The sequence below is a fragment of the Macaca thibetana genome, chromosome 14 (assembly GCF_024542745.1).
Source record: "Macaca thibetana thibetana isolate TM-01 chromosome 14, ASM2454274v1, whole genome shotgun sequence".
NCBI classification, from domain to species: Eukaryota; Metazoa; Chordata; class Mammalia; order Primates; family Cercopithecidae; genus Macaca; species Macaca thibetana.
Window position 1 is genome coordinate 62431407 of NC_065591.1, and position 18088 is coordinate 62449494.

At 37.8% G+C, this 18088-nt stretch overlaps 2 protein-coding genes and 1 pseudogene across 2 annotated transcripts in view; 1 reads left to right on the forward strand and 2 right to left on the reverse strand.

Moving 5' to 3' along the window:
* The window catches only part of MMP26 (matrix metallopeptidase 26), a 355123-nt gene extending 343139 nt beyond the window's left edge, over window positions 1-11984 (reverse strand). The window contains exon 1 of the mRNA XM_050756415.1: window positions 11728-11984. The gene's annotated coding sequence lies outside the window, so the exon portion shown is untranslated. The remainder of the gene's footprint in view (window positions 1-11727) is intronic.
* The window catches only part of RHOG (ras homolog family member G), a 1041648-nt gene that overhangs the window by 286322 nt on the left and 737238 nt on the right, over window positions 1-18088 (forward strand). The window lies entirely within an intron of this gene.
* LOC126935184 (olfactory receptor 51F2-like) lies at window positions 5742-6673 on the reverse strand (annotated as a pseudogene).

Consider the following 18088-nt stretch of genomic DNA (forward strand, 5'->3'; position numbering starts at 1 on the left):
TTAGTTCCTTTTGGTATATGGTTGAGGTCTCCAATTTCTTGCTGGGCTTTTAGCTTCTAGAGGCTACTCTCAGTCCCAGTCATGTGTTCTTCTCACAACATGACATCTTAGGTCTTCAAATCCAGCAGGAGAACCTCCTTCGAGATTCTTGTCTCTTTTAAAGACTTCTATGATTAGGTAAGCCCTAGCAGGATAATCTTGCTTTTAATTAACTCAAAGTCAAGTAATCAGGGACCTTAGTTACATCTGTTAAACCCTTTTGCCATATAATGTAATGTAATCATGGGAGTGATATCCCATCACATTCACAGGCCCTAGTCACACACCCAAGGCATGGGTATTGCTCAAAACAAGTACGCCAGGATGGACAAAAATCTTTAGGGCCCTTTTAGAATCCTACTAACCCCACCTGTCAAGACTATCCAGTCTCCAAATCTTTATAGGTTCAACTTCTGAAAAGTCTCTTGATTGACCATATTTATCTTCTAGTTTTATCAGTGACCTTTCTTCCTACCCTCAGAAATCTTTTTATATACTCTACCTGGGCTTTTCCTTACTTCACCAAACTACCAAATATAACAAGTTCTTTCACACTAATGTGCTCGCTTAATTCATGTAGTTCTCTCTTTTTTGAATAAGACAAAAATTTTTAGATCCATTATTTGATCCACTGAACCATGTGTAAATTAAACATGAATTTATTTCAGGAAGCATTTGGTGACATCACCTATTCTAAGTCAGAAGAACTTACTTCTTCCTCTGGAGTTATATTATTTTCTATTTATGCATCTAGAATAGTGTTTATTCCATTGTATGATCATGGGTTATTTGAAAATTGCCTCTCTAACAAAATTAAGTTACTGGAAGGTAGATCATTGTTTTTTCATCATTATATTCCCAATACCTTGAAATATATTTTGAGAAGTGTGGGCATACAATATATACATGTTGATGTAAATTCAATCCAAGAGTTGTTAACTAAGATTCTGAACATATCTCAGGACTTCAACACATTCAATTTTGTCTATTTAAAACATGCTGTGTTGCCTAAAATTATATATGTGGCTTCTGGAAGAATTGCACAGAGCTCTCCAGTGTTCTCACAAACTGAGTAATGTGTGTGTGTGTGTGTGTGTGTGTGTGTGTGTGAGAGAGAGAGAGAGAGAGAGACAGAGAGAGAGAGACAGAGAGAGAGAAAGAGGTTTGGGGTTTTACTGATGGAAGACTCTGTCCTAGTATTGGAGGGTTAACTTTTATGTGCCCTCCCATTTGTTGACAGTAATTCTCTTCCTATTATATCAAGATAACACTCCAGACCCATTGTAACAATGTGTTGCAAGTTCTGTCCTGGGCTACCTTGACTTATCTCTTTTCTCTGATTACAGAGTAAGTGATATTGTTATACAGTCATACAAACCTAGGTTCAAATTTCGTCTCTGCCATCTAGAGCTAGCCAGAGTTTTCCAAATAAGCACTTTACATCAGATTTCACTAATGTGAAACTGGTAGTTCACCATTGGCACTACTTCATAAGGATTAAAAGGATTAAATGAGATAACATTGTAAAACATATAATATGTTGACCAGTGTGCAGGACGTGGAAGTCACTTGATATTGGTAAATGAACATGAGGATGAGGATAAGAATGGCAGGGGCAGTGTGTGATGGTGGTAGTGGCCGTTGACCTCAGGACTTTGAGTGGCAGTTATAAAATGTGACACAACTAACCAGGAGACTTAAAATTGCATGGACACATTAACAGCCTGCTCTAAGCAGCAAAACAAATGGCTCATAGACCAATCAAACCTCCTCAGTCAGAATAGAATGTTCCTAGAAAATACAGATATCAGAAAATAGATTTCCACAATTTTCCTTAGGCACCCACGAGAGCTTTCTGCAGTTAATAAAGTCTCCCTCATTCTTAAAAGAAACCAGGCATGTAAAGTCTAATGTTTTTCCTGAATGCAGCAGTTTTACTTACAAAGTATAAGGATATGTTCTTTCCCACACTGTTCTCCATAAAGGGGCCTGAGGAGCTGGGGATGTGTTCTACCCGGAAATAGGTAGCATATATAAGAAGCCATATCTCAGGATGCCTGAAAGCTCTTAATAAGCTCCTGGTGAAGATTTCTGCATCCCCCCAAGTCTGAAGCTTCCCAAGGGTTCATTCTACTTCATGGCTTCCTTCTCCTTCTACTTCATGTACTTTTATAGTTTCCATGAAGGGACTGCTGTTACAGGTCTTTGATCTTATGTATATGTAAAATTTTCTTAAAAGTAAATTTGTGAGTAACCACACCCTCCAAAAAAACCCCACAAGATCGCCCCTCATCTTCACACCACTCCCACACCCAACTGATAAACTTATCTTCCTCCTATATTATTTAGGTGAATTTTGTATATTTTTAGAAACCCCTCTGCTTGTGCTTCACTCCATCCCCCCAAAAAATCTTCATTTATTCTTTCATGGAACATTTGAAGTATCTTTCATATTCTAGGACTTCATACTGGTAATACAGAGAACAAAACAGAGTCTTTTCCCTCCAGAGCTCCTTGGAGGGAACCCCTTGTGGAAACAGACATAAAACTCGGTGATTACAATAAGGGATATTTATGATGACAGCACAGAAGAGTTGTGTTCATGCTGCAGGAAACTCAGAACCAGGTCTGTCAGGAGACATGGAGCACAGAGCGTAGGAAGAACAGAAGGTGACTAATTGCAGACTCAGCTCGCTTGGAACTCCCGGTGCCAGTGTAGTGGAGAGATGAAGCTAAATAGGGAGACAGGATCTATGTTAGGCATGAAGATCTTTTAGGCATCCTAAGTCATTTGAGTCTAAATAACATAATACAAATTACTCAGCATGGAACTTAATCTTTTCTCTTCCCTAGAAAAACTCATTTTATTCTTGTTATTTATTTATTTTACTGTTATTTTTATTATATTTTAAGTTCTAGGGTACCTGTGCACAACGTGCAGGTTTGTTACATATGTATACAACTGTCATCTTGGTGAGCTGCACCCGTTAACTCCTCATTTTTACAGCTCCACATGAAGCAGCTGAGGAAGTTGGGCACCTAATTTGAGAATCCCTAATATATTGCAGCTCTCTGCTTGGTTTCAATATCAACCTGAATGGTACAGATATCACATTTTCCTTGTAAACTCTGATATATCAGTTTACAGAAATGTCAATTTAGAAGACATTCTCAAACAGAACCTCAATACCCCATCGCCCACTCTTTCCAAGTCTACCTCAGATTAACCAGACTACTATTTTCAGCATTAGTTCTGACAGTTTTAAACAACCATTTTTTCAGATGGACTATAAATAAAAGCAAAGCAAAATGTATAGACCGTAGTATCGGATGTTGTTGAATTTAGAGTATAACATAGATAGCGGGGAAAAATAAGAAGTATAAGCTTTAATACTGAAAGAAAAATAACTTAGAAATAAGAAAAAATATAAAGTATTACAAGAGAGAAAATAAATATACTTCAAAGTGGATTTTATTAAGGTACATATAACTATACTATGCAAGATTATCTGTAATTGACACCTCATAAATTACATTATTAAAGCATGAATCAAAATCGTTGCTTTCACAGTAACATTCTTAGTACATTTATTTTAAGATGCACCCAAAAATGTGGTTGCCCCAACTTCAAAATTACTTTTCAAAACTTTTCCTATCCATATGAAATTTAAATAATTTATGTTTGTGCTTGTATTGCTTAGAAATGAATGCATATTATATTTTCTCTATTAAACAGTAAATTTCTAGGAGCTATATTTTTCTTATCAAGTCAAGTATTTCCTAAGCTGCTTGTTTTTCCACTGGTTCAGGCTCCTACTGGGAGAAAGAGAGACCGCCATCTATGACTACTCTTAGTATATGGTATAATGTTTTGTACACAGTTTGTAAGTAACAACTCATTAAAATATTGTTTTAATTTAGATATGTTTAGTCAGATTTAAACACCTTAAGAATGAAGCTTGTGCCTTCCCGGTTCACTGTTTTATCCCTAGTACCTCCCTTACACAGTGTTTGCCAAAATGAAGATGCTCAAAATATGTAAGTATATATGTGAAGTTATATAAAAATAAATTTAATTCAATAAGTGTGCATTAAGTAGCTATTATTAATAAAGCACAGTGCTTGTATCTGTGCAAGATACATCAATCCCCAAAGTCCAATGCCCATTTTCAAAAAGCTTCAGGTCAGTAGGGGAAGAGAAATCTGACTAACTATAAGACAAAGATTTATTAACAGCACCTGAAAGAATAATAAATGGAACAATCAGGAAAAGAAGGAGGTGGGTATTTCAGTCAGAGAGAGCAAAATAATCAAAGACTGAAAGGCAATATATTCCTGGTGTTTTTCAGGAATATACATAATTCATCAAAGTGGATAGACCCCAGAAAACTGTTACTCTGTCATACATGATATTCCATAAATGTCTTGTTAAAGTGCAAATTTGTGGGCTCCATCTCAAGCACTTCTGTTTAAGTAGTTCTGGAGCAGAATTGAGGAATCTGCACCTTAAAAACAAGTGTCAAGTGGTTTGAATGCACAGATGCTGGACCACATTGAGAAAACAGATAGATGCAAGTAGAAAGTGGATGTCATCTAATGAGTGTATTCAGTGGGTTGTATGAGGCCAGATCTGTGAAGACCCATTGGAATGAAGATCTTATGGAAGATGAAGAACTAAAAAAGTTTTGTTTTGTGGAAAGGTGTTAAGTGGAAATTACTTCATTATCTAAAAAGAAAAAGAAACCCTCATTATTGAACATTTATAAAATGCAGGAAAGTATAAAGAATATGTCAACAAAACAATATCCAGCTATCAAATATAAGCTGTTTTAATGTTTGGGATATGTTTATTTATACTTTTTAATATACATGTACACATATTCACATGAAATATATACACAATAGTAAGTACTTTGTATACTAACCTATCTTTTTTTAACAAAATGTAATTTATATTTGTATTGGTATTTAACTTGTTGCATTGTATTTTATATTTTATTTAGTCAATACCCTAAAGTAATTGTTTAAGCAGTTTCCACATTTTCATTGCAATGTATAATGAATGATGTGTTGAACATCACAATATATCTTTACATCCTTGCCCATTTTTCTTCTTTAGACATATATTTAAACAATGGACCCCCAGATCTTTTACTATTAAAATACAAATGCATTTACCAAAGTGACCTCAAATACTCTTTTAAGAATTAGGAAAGTAGTCCTTTTATTCATACTTCTTGCTTATTGTTCTTATTCATATTCTTCAGCCATTTACAATCTGTCTGGTGGAATAATGAATCATTACCAATAAACTGTAAGAATTACTAAAACCTAGACTAGACTTTGCCTACTGATCTATGTTATGTGAGACCTACCTTGCATAGCTACATACTCTAGAGGTGGTGAGACTGCCTAAACTCCAAGTTTGACTTTACTTGTGCATGCTTTCAGACATGTTTTAACTGTGGTCCTATACTGTGCTAGGTTCAGTATTCATGACAGGATCAGATGTACCGGCATAATCTCTGCCCTCAAATAACCCACCATTTAGAACTGTGTAAACAGTAAGTTAATGGATCGTCAGAATAGAGAGAAAGCATGTTGAAACCAGCTTTTTCAATAAACAACAGTAACTCACAGTACTGAATGCTCAAACATGGGTCAGGGAAGTCTTGGTAAAGAAGGAGTACACTCAAACTTCCCTAAATTAGCTTAGAGAGAAATACTTTGAGCACAGTCTTGCGAATTTGCTTTGTCTTTACACTGTAGATTATGGGATTCATTACAGGAGGGATAAGCAGATAAACATTGTCAATGAGCGTGTGCACAAGAGGAGGGGCATGCTTTCCAAATCTGTGCACTAGTGACAAACTGATCATGGGGATGTAGAAGATGGTAACTGCACTGATGTGAGAGACACAGGTACCAAAAGCCTTTTTCCGCTCCTCTGGGGAGGCAATTCAGAGCACAGAGTGGATGATCAGAGCATAGGCGAGGAGGATCAAGACGGAGTCCAAGCCAGCAGTAGAGATAACAATGGCCAGGCCAAACGCACTGTTGATCGATGTGTCTGTGCATGAGAGCTTCATCACATCAGGGTGGAAGCAGTAGGAATGGTGGAGCACATGACTACGGCAGAAGGAGAGGCATTTAAGGAGCAGGAGTAGAGGCACTAGAGCTGTTGTCCCCCCAAAAACAATTGCAAAGCCCACTTTAATAATCCATGAATTGGTTAAGATTGTGGCATATCTCAGTGGGTTATAGATGGCAATGAAGCGGTCAAAGGCCATTGCCAAAAGTACTGAGGACTCCATGAATGTGAAGCCATTTGGCCAATGCAGGCATCAAAACTGATTTCTCGAGCATTGAACCAGAAAATACCCAGCATGGTGATCAATGTAGAAAGACACAGATCTAGGTCCATGAAGGATAGCATGGAGAGAAAATAGTACATGGGTTCATGGAGGCTCGACTCAGTGATGATGACAAACAGGATCATGCCATTTCCAGAGATAACAATGACATAGAGACAACAGAATGGGATGGAGGTCCAGGTCTGAGGGGTTTCAAGGCCAGGGATGCCAGTAAGGAAGAAGACTGCAGAGTGGAAAATGCTCTGGTTGAAGGATGGCATGATGAGTGAAGAAGCAGATGTCTTCGAGGAAAAGAACCACGTCCTGTAATAATGGAGAAGAAAAGTATTTTCACTCTCTTCTATACACCATACAATTTACGATCACTAGAGAACCACATCCTATTCTTCATTGAAAATGCATAGCCGGCCGGGCGCGGTGGCTCAAGCCTGTAATCCCAGCACTTTGGGAGGCCGAGGCGGGCGGATCACAAGGTCAGGAGATCGAGACCACAGTGAAACCCCGTCTCTACTAAAAAAATACAAAAAATTAGCCGGGCGCGGTGGCGGGCGCCTGTAGTCCCAGCTACTCAGGAGGCTGAGGCAGGAGAATGGCGGGAACCCGGGAGGCGGAGCTTGCAGTGAGCCGAGATCGCGCCACTGCACTCCAGCCTGGGCAACAGCGTGAGACTCCGTCTCAAAAAAAAAAAAAAAAAAAAAAAAAAAGAAAATGCATAGCCACTTACTGTTTTCTTAGATGTGTTCTTGAATGAACTAGGAGAGGACACAGACACTAAACTGTGTAACGAAACCTGGTTTTTAGCAAGATTCCCATTATACTCCATCTAGGCTTCAGGATATTTATATATACATATATAAAACAGGAAATTAGATTCAATAATAGAAAATATTTTCAGTTCTATGACTGTATGTACATGGGCAGACAGGATATTTCTGGGCAACCATAAGAAGCACAACAGGAAATTCACCCTGCTTTTCTTCACTTCTCAGTTTCTGAGGCAAAAACCCTAAGGTGCATTAAAGTTTATAAGTCCATGTGACCCAATGAAAGTAAGATGACAAGATAATATTAAACATTTTCTAGTAAAATACTCCTGATCAAATAAATACACAACAGCTGCTGAGTGAAAAAACAAATACATAAAACTAAGTACCAGGAAAGAAACAATTAAATCTAAATGGACCACAGTGGGTGATAATAGAAAAAAGGTTTGTTTATACAGGTAATAATTGAGAAGTTGATTATGTTCAAATGAAATTCTGCCTGAAAAAAAAAGATGGCTTAAATAACCTTAACAAGAACAAAGGAACTCATTGGAAAGTCATGGATAATAACTGGAGTATTTACCTGAGCAAGTTTCTTGATTTTCCATTTCTGCAAAAGGGTATTGAGAATAGATTGGCTGGGGGAAAGAGGTTTTCTCTGGAGATCTAAGTGTTTGCTCACCTAGATCCATAAATCTGTAGGACTGAAAAAGTTTCTGTATATTGCTTCTTGTCTTAAGTTTTCTGACACTGTTTTTTATCTACAGAAAGAATGTTTGGTTTTTAACATATCTATGTTCCCCTTTCACTCACTCATGCATGTATTTACTCAAAAAAAATTAAATACCTACAGTGTTAGTGTGTGCATTAGAATCAGACTTGCTACTTTAAGAAGGTCTGTACATGACTCTGAGAAAGAAAATATTTGAGTGTAAGTTAACTTGGTTATCTTCATTGCAATCCCCTGAATGAATAGACAGGAACTTAGACATCAGTAAGAATAATTGGTTACAGAAAGTGCGTTCAAGAGGGCATTTCTCTAGGTATTTGAGAAGAAGGAAAAATGTTCAATACAGGAAGTCTCTTTGAGTTCTCACTAAAATATATATATATATATATATGCTGGAAATTCTGAATTGAGAGGCAATGCAAGACAAAACAAAATATATGGATTTTTGAGTCAACACTTGGATCTCAGTTAGAAGATAAGCTTCACTTTTTCACCTGCGACTTTACATACAAGAATCGAGACATGAACCAACTTCCACATCCTAGGGAAAATGACTCGTGCCCTGATAATGGAGCTTGAGAGTTGTGAAACTAATGTCTATGGTTGAAGTCACAGGATCAGTGACAAATATCGTAGGGTAATAAACCTAAAGGAAATGAAGTCTGAGGACAGAGTGCTGGGGAACAGCAGTATTTAAAGAAAAGACCAGAAGAAGCATCCTCTAACGAAACTGAGGAGGCATGGCCACTAAGGTAAAAATGACTCCCAGGAAAATACAAGGACCATTTTTCCTCAGACCTATGATCTTAGAGCCAGAAAAAATGGCTAGCACAACAGCATCTAAAAGTATCTGTTGAATAAATGAATGAACTGCTTCTGAAAATAGTGATAAACCCCAGCACTTAATATTTCCACATATGTGTGATTTCTGATATGTGGCCCCCTCAAATTATAAGTTAAATTCATGCAACCATAAGAACATATTTTAACATAGGAGGAAAACAAACAGTTTTCTCAATAATCTGATATTTATCTTTGAGACAAGGACTTTGCTCAAATTTGAACCTAGTGATAAAAACATTTATTTTCCCAGTTGAAGTAGAGAGCAAGTAATGACCTTAAGATCATACACTCTTTATTTTAAAAATGAGGAAGCAACCTCTCAATTTAATGTTCTTTTTATTATAGTAAATAAGCCCAATTTGCAAACCATATATCTGATTAGGGGTTAATATTCAAAATATATAAGGAACTCCTACAACTCAGTTGCAAAAACACAAATAACTCAATTTAAAAACGGACAAAGCCCGGGCACGGTGGCTCATGCCTGTAATCCCAGGACTTCGGGAGGCCGAGGCGGGCGGATTACGAGGTCAGGAGATGGAGACCATCCTGGCTAACACGGTGAAACCCCGTCTCTACTAAAAATACAAAAAATTAGCCAGGCGTGGTGGCGGGCGCCTGTAGTCCCAGCTACTTGGGAGGCTGAGGCAGGAGAATGGCGTGAACCTGGGAGGCGGAGCTTGCAGTGAGCCAAGATAGCCCACTGCACTCCAGCCTGGGAGAGAGGGACACTCCGTCTCAAAAAAAAAAAAAAAGGACAAAGGACTTGAATAGAGATTTCTCCAAAGAAAACATACAAATGGCCAACAAATATAAAATATAAAAAGATGTCAAGTGTTGACAAGAATGAGAAGAAACTGGACCTATTGTACACAGTTGGTGAGAATGTAAAATCATGCAACCACTGTGAAAAACAGCACATCCACTCTGAGTATATATCCAAAGGAAATAAATAGTCAAAGAGATATCTGCACTTCCATGTTCATTGCAGAATTAATTACAATAGCCAACACATGGAAACAACCTAAATATCCATCAACAAATGAATGGATAAAGAAAGCACAAGACATGCATGTCATAGAATACTATTCAACCTTAAAAGCAGTAATATTCTGACACATGCTACAACATGGATGAACCTGAAATGAAATACTTCATGATTCCACTTATATTGGAAGTATCCCTTAGCCAAACTCATAGAAACAGAAAGTCGAATAGTGATTGCAACAGACACAGGGAGAGGGAAAAATGGGGGAGATGCTGTTAAACAGGTATAAAGTTTCAGTTACTAAAGAAGAATTAGTTCCAGAGATCTGATATACAACATTTTGCTTATAGTTAACAATACTGTATTGTGTGATTAAAAGTTTGAGTAAATCTCATGTTAAGTGTTCTTTTCTTTCTTTTCTTTCTTTTTTTTTTTACAGGGTCTTGCTCTGTTGCCCAGGGTGGATGGAGTACAGTGGTGCAATCACTGCTCACTGCAGCCTCAAACTTTCAGGCTCCAGCGATCCTTCTGCCTCAGCCTGCCAAGTAAAGTACCTGTAAAGTAGCTGAGACTACAGGCACACACCATCATGCCTGGATAATTTTTTTTAAATGTTTTGTAGAGATGGGGTTTCACCATGTTGCCCAGGCTGGTCTTGAACTATTGAACTCAAGGAATACGTCTGCCTTGGCCTCCAAAGTGCTGGGATTACAAGTGTGATTTTATCACAATAAAAATAAATAGAATAGCTATATTGTAAACAGCAAAAATAAAACATAAAAGAAAAACCCAACAGAGTAGGTACTCAGCTATATTTCTAATAAAATTAGTGGTCATGTATTTAATGTCTCCTAAGTGCCAAATAATTTACTTCGCTGAATCTCTGAGTCCCTCTTTCCACTGCACACAGCTCATAGCATCTTTCTTCAACTCCTGCAATCAAAGGGAAACATAATAGGATTCTTGTACCAGAGGGAACTCTATTAGCAAACATGGGTCCAAGAACAGCTTTTTTTTTCTTTTTTCTTTTTTCTTTTTTCTTTTTTTTTTTTTTTTTTTAGACAGTCTTGCTCTGTCTCTAGGCTGGAGTGCAATGGCACAATCACCTCCTCCTCCCAGGTTCAAGCGATTCTCCTGCCTCAGCCTCCCGAGTAGCTGGGACTACAGGCGCCCACCACCACACGCAGCTAATTTTTTGTATTTTAGTAGAGACGGGGGTTTCACCATGTTGGCCAGGATGGTCTCGATCTCCTGACCTCATGATCCGCCCACCTCAGCCTCCCAAAGTGCTGGGATTACAGGTGTGAGCCACCGCACCCAGCCAAGAATAGCTTTTTAAAAAAATTCTATGATTCTTAAACCAGTCTTGAGTTGTCCTGCACTAAAACTAACAAGCAAATATTAAACTCTTCTTAAACAGATCTCTTTAAGTGTCTCTTTCTCCCCTACTGAGAATTCTTCCATGACAGGGCCTATAACTTAAACATCCCTGTCACCAGACTACCAGGAACATCGAAATAGCCCTCATGACAATGCTTCACATTCATTACTATCACAACACCATTATTGGGTATTAATAACTCCCTTTTATGGATGAGAAAGCAGGGTAAGATGAGATAATCGAGTCTCAGAGGAACCATATGATGTTCTCAAATTCATCCAACAAGCCAATGGCAGATTCAGGAATTGAGCTCTGTTCTTACTCCAAACGCCATGCTCTCGCAAACTCTTTATTTAATTTTTTTTTTTTTTTTTTTTTTTTTACTGTGGAATGAACAAACACATGCTGATGACTGTAGTCTATATTTGGAATAACTATTTTGAATGCTACAACAATATTTTTGAGTTGACATAATGTATGAAAATATACTACTGAGTTCATGCTCACTAATTTACTCTGAACACTTCTGTGTTGACTTCATATACTATCTGAAGGTTATACAGTACCTGATCTATTTATAAATGTCTTCAGTGCACCACAACACTGACCTTGCACGCAGAAGAATTCTGGGGTCTGGAAGGTGAGGTTATTTGATCCTGCCCCCTGCTATTTGAAGGATCATCCCACACAGCAGAGAATCTATGAACACAAAGCAAGTGAGAGTTGTCTCAACATCACTAACTTGCAGAAAGGTTCTGTACTACTACAGCTGCGGAATCAGCCCCTGATCAGCCCTGCCCCTTGACAAAGAGGTCCTCTTCTGCCAGGAGAAAACATAGGGAGAAAATTCAGGAATAGGAGAACTACCAGATTTGAGAGAAAGAGCCTTTATAAGGAGCCTAGAAGTCACCTGGTGAGAGTCATTTACCCAACAGAAAAACAAATTCCTAGGTGAGAACCCCATAGAGCTGAGTTCTGCTAACCCTTTGTGCTCCAAATAACAAATTGCAAAAGGCAACATATTTTCAGTCTGTCTTCACTCTTTCTTCCCCAAAAGATAATTCTACAGATGAACTGCAATTTCAGGTCTCATTCAAGAGCAATTTGAACCCTAAATAGCTGTGGGACCAGTGTACATAGAGCCAGAGTAAAGAAGTGGTGGTGTTAACGGATCATTAACAGCTGAGTTTGCTCAGCTGCCATTTGCCAATTTCACAGCAATCATAAGACATGGAACCCAAATAGGAAAGGGGTTGCTGAGTTACTACATTCACTGAAGGTAGTGCAGTGGTTTTCTGATTGAGGGCCCAAGCCCTCCCCTGAATTTCCTGGGAGTTGTTGCTAACCTGTGCATAGTCACAGAAAATGACAACTTAAGAGGAAGTGACTAAAGGAAGACTACAAAACTTTATGAGTCCCTTGTGTGTCCCTTGCTAGCTTACAGAGATACTAGGCTGCTCTAACTGTCCTAAAACTGCTACCAGTATGTTTACCACTGTGGTGGAGAATTAACCATGTTTGACAGACAGCTTCTATTTAAGCCGTGAACGCTCATAAATGACTTTCAGCTTTTTCATTAATACAGTGTTTCACAATTAATGGTGAGCTTGGAAGGTTGGTAAGTTTCAAGGACAACTATTTAAACATGTTTCTTGGTATAAGAGGCTGTATCAAGAGGACATTACCTTGCAAAGGCCTGCTATATGGAAGAAGAGGACGTGGTAACTATTCCCATTAGAGTTGCTACAGAGCAGATACCTGTTTAATTTTTTTCTTCTTCTTATGTTACAAGATGCTAGATCTCTAGGAAAATCTGGAAAGACGCGTTTTTTCCCAGAAGTTCACAAAGAACCTGAGAAAATATGCTCTCTTTTTAGGTATCTTCTGGACTAACTGAAACACAATCTTCCCCCAGAAATACTTCAGCGGGTTGGGGGGAAATCTTAACAGTCCCAGATAAATGTGCAACATAATGTGTGAGACTCCGTGGGAAAAAATGCACAATTTAAATAGAAGCTTTCAAGATACAGAAGCAAAAACAGATGTCCAGGCTGTTACAGGGAAATAAATGTGAAAATTTTACTATCCATGCTAGGAATTCCAGTCTGAGGAGCACTGGTTCATGCTCACAGACACATGTGCAGGCTGATCTTCTACACACAGCTGCAGAAAATGGGACACAGAAGAACTTCAGGCTCTTTTTTAGGGCAAACTCCAGACATTTAAACCATTCACCAGCCATGACCTAACAATCAGTGGTTACAAGAAGGGCATAATGATCAATATTCATTTTGACTGGTTGTCTATTCTAATTGTACTGTCCCAGGACTTAAGTATGTTAAACACTTGCCTACACCCACCTGTCCATTAAGAGTCAATATAGATCATGACCATCCTGGCTAACACAGTGAAACCCCATCTCTACTAAAAAAAATACAAAAAAATTAGCCGGGCGTGGTGGCGGCCACCTGTAGTCCCAGCTACTAAAAAGGCTGAGGCAGGAGAAGGGCATGAATCCGGGAGGTGGAGCTTGCAGTGAGCCGAGATCGCACCACTGTACTCCAGCCTGGGCGACAGAGCGAGACTCCGTCTCAAAAAATAAAAATAAAAAATTAAAATTAAAAAAAAAAGAGTCAACATAGCATTGGTTCAACTGAAAGTATTTGGAACAAGACAACCTTAGACCAAAGCTCAGTTCTGTCACCAATCGTGTGACCTTAGGCTAACTGTGTAACTACATCACCTCTGTTATTGGCTTTCAGTTTGGAGAAAATAGTTATACTGCTTTATAAGTCTATTTTGTAAAATAAGGTAACCCAGTATTGATCCATAAAAAGGTTTTAGCACAGTACACTTTGCACTCACTCAAAATGTGTTATTAATCATTATAATTATTTATTTTTATTATTTATGATTACTAGTTTTCATTAAAATGGCAATTTTATTAAATTATCATTTAGCGCCTAGTATGTGTCAGATACTGTGTTCCAATGTTGAGATGAAAAGGTGTAGTATCTACTCTCAAGGAACTCATATATATGACAGATAGATAGACAACCATTATAACACAAATCTGGTCAGGACATTACCCTGCTTTCAATACTTTGGCTTCCCAGGTCCTCAGAAATCTGGCCTTGCGACCCCTTGAGGTGGAGAAACATTCATTTCTACTCTTTCTCCTTCAGTCACACAGAACTCATTTTCAGTTTCCTAAACATGGCATGGTTTGGCTCAGGTCTGAGCCTTCTTTCATTCTATTCTCTGAGGCAGTATTATGATGTTTACTGATTCCTAAACTCTGTTTCAAATATAATTCAAAACAGTTTTATTTTTTATTTATATTAAAATTAAAATAGCTTTTTATCCTAGATTTTCTGATTTGCAGATTGTGGATAAACTAATGGAAGCTTAACTCTCTAGGGTTTTTTATCCTTTTTTAATTTTTCTTTTTAGTTTCCCTACTTTGCAGTGCCCTAATTTGGTCCTCAGTCCGCCAAGCAGATAAACACCACAGCTGTTGACTGTGCCTGGAATATTTCCTTAACCTTCTGTCATCCCCTCACCCTACTCTACTCTCCTGCCCTCATTACTAGCTCCCCTGACAAAACCCTTTTCACTCACTCAGATCTCATATTATCGATTACATTTGGTTAGCCTCCCTTGATCACATGAGCTAAATTGTCCCAGCACCTAGGTGATCTATACCAGCACTTCACAAATATGAACAGCACATTAATGCTCTAGGTATCTTGCAAAAGTGCAGGTTCTAATTCAGAAGATCTAATTTTCTTTTCATTTACAACAAGTTTCCAGGCGATGCTAACATTATTGGTCCTTCAATAGCAAAGATCTCTGTGAATACCACTTATAGAGTAATTATAACACAGTATTTTAATTTCCCATTTACTTATTTGTATCCCCCACTAGACTTCAAACTATGTAATATTTGGGGTGATATCTATTGTGTTCACTGTTACACCCTCAGGATCTTGTTCAATGCCAGATATATGTAGATTATACGATATTTCTTTTAATAAATGAATTAAGAACTATAATGAAGGCATGTGCAACAAGATATAGTGGGAGCAGAGAGGAAAGGAATAAATAGGAATATTAGGAATAGCCAGAAGTTCACAGGGAGAGGTAAGGATGAGTGACATTTCTCTACACACCAAAATTGAATGGTGAGTGTTGGCCATATAAACATGGTAGGAAAACTGCTAAATCCAGCGTGGCTGGATCCAGGAAAAGACGTGAATGAGACTTTTATCAGACCGTGGAGGGCTAGTAGGTGATATGGAGTTTTAATAACTTTTCTAAACAGCAGTATAAACAAAATGGTTTTTGACATAGTGTCTTAATCTATTTCCTCATGCTCTAACACAATACCAAATACTAGGTAATTTATGAAGGAAAGAAGTATATTTAGCTCACAGTTCTGGAGGCTAGGAAATTCAAAAGCACGGTGCCAGCATCTGGAGAGAGGTTTTGTGCTGTCATTACATAGTGGAGGGCATCACATGGCAAAAGGGCAAGGGCATGTGTGTCAGCCCAGATCTCTTTTTCTTGTTATAAATCCACCAGTCCCATCATGATGACCTTATCTAATCCTACTTATCTCCCAAAGGTTTCATATCTAATCAAGATATGAATTTGGGAATTAAATTTCCAACATGGGACACATATTCAAACAGTAACATGCAGCAACCCGTTTTTGTTGCTGTTGTTATCGTTTGTTCTCTTTTAAGTTTATTTCTACAATTTCAATACATTAACCTTGTATTACCTGGTTTGCCTCTGACCTCTTGCTCCTGTATCAAATTCTGTTTCTTTTATATCCTAAACTGTTTGCTCCTTGTACTAGTCTTAGCCCTGAAACTTGTTTTTCTATTTCCTGATCAAGCATGACCATCCACTTGAGCTGCTATATGCACAAATTTTAAAGGTTGCATAACATCCCAGGACTGGGTATAAATGCTTTATATATTCTGCATCGTTGAGAATTTTTATCTATATTTTTACCACTGTAAATAATGGGGCAATAAATTTTCCTGTACATAAAATACGTGCATTTCTGATATCTTCCTTTCAATAAAGTTTTAGAAATGGAATATTATGGACATTTTAGGACAATAAAATATACTGGAAAATCTGCTTCCAGAAAGTTCATGCAAACATTGTAAAACAATGCCTAGTCCACTGTAACACAGCAACACAACACTGTGTATTATGTGTTTTAAAAAACATTTGCTGATTTGATAGGCAAGAATATTTTACTGTTTACTGTAGTAAAATGTTGACAGTCAATAAATGAGACTTATTTCAAGTTCCTAGTGCAGAGTTTTCCTGTCTCCAATTTGGTACTTCCCATTTGGATTACCAAGTTTCAGAAACATTAGTATGAAGTCAAATGACATCACAGACTATGATATGTTTCCTGGATTCAATGGTGTTAATATTAATGTACCAACAAGGTGTGTTGCTATGTAATTTCATGGAGGAACATTGAACTGGAATTTTCAGAAAGTTTAATTAAATTGCTGACTACTGTTCTGCTAGGCTGGCATGAGAATAGGGCAGTGAGAAGAGTCATATTTTGAAGTATGTGTACCAGTGTGTGTATTGGTGCTTTGACCAGTATGCACACTAGTTTCATTTTCATGTACTAAGCTCTGGCACAAAATTTACATGATACCACTATAGTAACTTTATTTTTCTTATAAGAGTAACATTCTTTCAACCATAAGAATAAAAATATGTGACTATTCCAAAACAGTTTCTGAGACTAATGGGAAAAGAGTCACAGCCCTAGAATTTGCCCAACTTGGTAGGCAAAGTGTTTTCAAAGGTCTCGAGAAATTTACTGTGAGGAAACACAACAATAAAAAACCTTTATGTGCAAGGTATAAGCATGCACAAGTGACAACCTGTTAACATTCGGTTTGGCACATCAGCATGCATGAAGGCTTTTGGGTGTAGACGACTCGAATTGAAAGTAGTGGTGGATGGATGGTCATGTGAAGGCTTGAGTTTTGAAAACTGAAAGGGTGTCAGATAGCCCAGGCTTTGAATACTGGTTGTGCCATTTATAACTGAGAAACCTAACTAAGTTACTTAAACTCTAACTTTTGGTTTAAACATAGTTTAAGACATAAATCAAACTAATAATGGATTCTTCTACCGAATTTATTATTGCAGAGTTGTGTAAGTCAAAAGTTGACATGGATCTCACTGAGCTAAAATCAAGGAATCATCAGGCTGCATTTCTTTATAGAGGGGATAGGGAAACATCAATTATCTTATTTTCTCCTTCTGGAGGCTTCCCACATTCCTTGGCTTGTGGCCTCCTTCTGCCATCTTCGAAGCCAGCAACAGTGGATCAAATCCTTCTCATGCTGCCATCTCTTTCATTCTCCACTTTTAAAGACTCATGTGAATGTATTGGGTCCACCCAGCTAATCCATCTAATCTCGCCATCTCAAGTTATTTAACTTTAATCACATCTGCAAAGTCCCTTTACAATGTAAGGTGACATATTCACAGATTCCAGGCATTGAGACATAGGTATCTTTGGGGGCCATTATCCTGCCTATCGCAAACACTTGGCATAGTATCGTGGATGTAGAATGCATAATGAAATATTATTGTTCTTGTTATTTATTGTTTTTATTACATTATGAAGAAGAAAATCACTCAGGCCATCACTTTTCAGTAGTGAAACAGACTTGATAGTGGGGAGGATATAATATCGGAAGCAGGGAGAATGGTTAGGAAACTACTGAAATTACTCAAGTGAGAGATAATTGTGACTTAAATAAAGGTGACATTTCTGGAGATGATAAAGAGTGATCAATTTCTGGTTGTATTTTTCAAAGAGATTGACAAAATTTACTGATGGATTAAATGCAGGATGTAAGAGACAGAAACCGAGAATGAATCCAAGCCCCACATGCCCGAAGAGTGGTCCAA